The sequence below is a fragment of the Quercus suber genome, unplaced genomic scaffold, assembly GCF_002906115.3.
Source record: "Quercus suber isolate HL8 unplaced genomic scaffold, Cork oak 2.0 scaffold_38, whole genome shotgun sequence".
Classification (NCBI taxonomy): Eukaryota; Viridiplantae; Streptophyta; class Magnoliopsida; order Fagales; family Fagaceae; genus Quercus; species Quercus suber.
In genome coordinates this window covers 1,073,977-1,077,095 of record NW_027069503.1, presented here as the reverse complement: position 1 = coordinate 1,077,095, position 3,119 = coordinate 1,073,977, and the positions used below count along the sequence as shown (strand labels likewise).

At 34.4% G+C, this 3,119-nt stretch overlaps 1 long non-coding RNA gene across 1 annotated transcript; it reads left to right on the top strand.

The window, feature by feature from the left end:
* The first annotated feature begins 1,383 nt into the window (after positions 1-1,383).
* Positions 1,384-3,119, top strand: LOC136066540 (uncharacterized). The gene is made up of 2 exons (XR_010628048.1): positions 1,384-1,494; positions 2,799-3,119. It is a non-coding gene; the product is annotated as an uncharacterized LOC136066540 (long non-coding RNA).

Below are 3,119 nucleotides of genomic sequence, written 5' to 3'. Positions count from 1 at the left end.
AGGCAAGAAGCATGTAGCCAGTAGCATGGACCAAACTAGCTAAAAGGCCAGACAAAGAGTTTCGACAGGAGATGAAAGAATTGGATTGGACAATGAGTTGTACAAGTCACAACCCAACCCAATTTCATTCCTATCTTTGCTTTTTATCATGTGCCAATGACGTTTTATATAGAGTCATCATTTATCTATGCTATACATAGGGTCATCTGTCCTTGTATGCAGCAACTGCTGCAGCCTTGTGCAGGAAATCTTTGTCTTATAATAATAGAAGCCTTGCATTCAATTTTGCAAGACTCTTGTTGTGCTACCTCATTAGCCACATCATCAATCTTTACTTAACTAAATTTTCTTATAATTTCTTTTTTGGTAATATTATGAGAAAATTTTACCAAATCCAACCTCTTAGACCCCAAATTTGAAAATTAGGGCTTAAATCACTTTTAAGCTAATTCAACAATTAACACCAAATTTAAGTGATTAACCAATTATATAGTACATGGATATCAAAATTAGCATGGATAAACATGTAAAACATAAACAATTGGCGACCCACATAAATTTAAAGACTATGGTACCGGTGCAAGAAACAATCCACTAAAATGTGGAGCAATCTTGTATTCGCAACCAAGCACTGATTCCACCTTCAAGCCTCTTGGCTAAATATGGGTGTGCTCCACTCATTCCCAAAAGTCCAATCAACAATCAATTGTAGTGATGGAAAGTCCGCCGAAGTTGTGATGCTACGTCTACAACAATTTTACAACATTTTTACAATAAATCATAGGTGGTTAGTTATTATTGGTTCAAATTTGAAACTAATAGTAAGATTACTTTTTTGCCCCAACAATAATAACCAGTAACAACCTGCCACTTAGGATTTGTTGTAAAAATGTTGTAGACATAGCATTTCTCAATTTCAAATGCCTGACACGTGCAACTCCAACTCGCTCAACCAAAACTTCGGGGGAATGGACAGAATAATCATGGGTAAGAGGAGTATTTGGTTAGTTAGACAACGCGTGAAACTATAAAGGAAATTAGGCATCTCGAGTTTTAGAAAATTGAGATCCATTTACATAAATCTGAAGTTTTAGAAACTCGAGTTCCATGCAAAAAAAATTATAGTTTTATTGCCCCTATAGTGGCGTTTTTAAGCCCTATAGTGATGTTTTTAAGCCCTATAGGGGCGTTTTCTGAACTCGAGTTTTTAAAACTCAATTTTCACTTGGATTTTTTTTACAAATCAAACCTCAAAAACTTGATTTTTATCTTTGAACTCGAGTTTTAGACACTCGAGATGTTAGTTTTCAAAATTCTTTTGCACCATGACAACTAACTAAATTTTTTAATATTTATTGTTATTTAGAAAAAAAATTCCCAAAACTTCTTTTCTTCAGCAACTTCCGTTTTAGCTCTTGAACCCTTATAACTAAACCCAGTTACAAATGAATCCACAAAATACAAAAATACAATTTATTTCTCCTGCTAATTCAGGTTTGATTAGTTTGCATCCTCTGAAGCTTTAATTTGTTTGTGTAGTGTCTCTCTCTGCCAATCACCCACTTTCACATGGACGAAAAATTGTTTGATAAAATACCTGACTGAGAGTGTTTTGTTCTCTTTCTAGATTTTGATTTTTTACAATGTCCAGGTTTAATAAGTGGACATGTGTACTTCTTCCTACAGTATATTAATGATTTGGTAATGGCCAAACTTAGCACGTGGTTTTTTGTTTTTGTTATTGTTTGATGTACTTTTATTGTAGAAAAGCTAAGGCTTTTCCCCCTTTTGTTGAGTATATAGATACTCATTAGCATTTACTTAAGCTTGATTTACATTACAGATCAATTATAGTATACATGGTACACTGACAGAGCATGCTCAATGTCTAACAAGCATCTACACTCGACAATACATATTCCATGTCTTAGAGATAACCAATATGCAAAATCCATTTGCAATCCATGAACCCAGTACATATTCTATATAAATTAAGTTCTTGGTCTCAGCTTCTCAAAAGATTTTCTTTGAATTGTCTATATAAAATATTGTTGAAAAATTATGTTAATCTATAATTTTATAAAGAACACTCTTCCACCATTGAGTTGCATGATTAGACTTGAAATTTACGTACTCTTATTTAAATCTAACCCACATATGTAAGAGGTTTGTGATGTTGCTGCGTTTAGCGACCATATGTTGTATTCTTTTTTTGGAAAGAAGAGGAGACATCTAGTCTACAGGCCTTATTCTTTTGTGACAGGGACCAGTGATAAGGCATCTATATGACTTTCTATGGTTTAAGTTGAAGACACTACAAATTTGATGGGAAGGCCAAAAGAAATTTGGTGGAGGTTTTGAAATATGATGATGCCATATAAACTTTTGTCTTTTGTTTAGAGTAGGGGTCAAGAGAGAGCAGAGCATACCCTCCTGCGATTTTAGCCCAAGTTGGGGTTAGAGTGATGATGCCTTCATCCCTCTCTATATATGTGCCTAACTTTGATATCTTACTGGGCACATTACTAATGGCATAAGCACAAGTGTAATGAGAGTCAGTTGATCATTGACATAGCTTTTGTCTAGCTGAAAAGTAGTTTTCTTTTTCTTAACATGCCTTTATTTGAATGCCTTTCTACTTGAAGTTTCTGCTCTTTATTTGCTTTTGAGAAGCGTTGAGTAGAGTTAGATAATGCAGTTGCTTCAAATTTAGTGATGGCATTGACTTGACATGTGATTATCTCTGTCCAACATTTAGTTGATCTATTCTAAAATTCTTTATTCACCTTTGTCTTTAGATATCAGAGCAGATTGAAGATGCCACTCTTTACTTTGATGCTGGATCTACAGAAAGTTTCCAATTTATGGGGGCATTTCATGTGTTGTTGGACCTTGGAGTACGTGCTATTTGTAGTTTCTTTTGATACAGTAAGCTAATAGTGTCATGTGTCTCCTGACATGTCTTTTATTGCTTCTTTCAACCTGATATGGATAAGTTTAAATAACTTCACATGTGAACATACTTCATAAACAGATATGTCTGTATCAATATGTGTGTGCGTGCATGTGTGCCAGATATGGTAGCAAACCATCTTAGAGATTACACAGTTTGTTGCTCA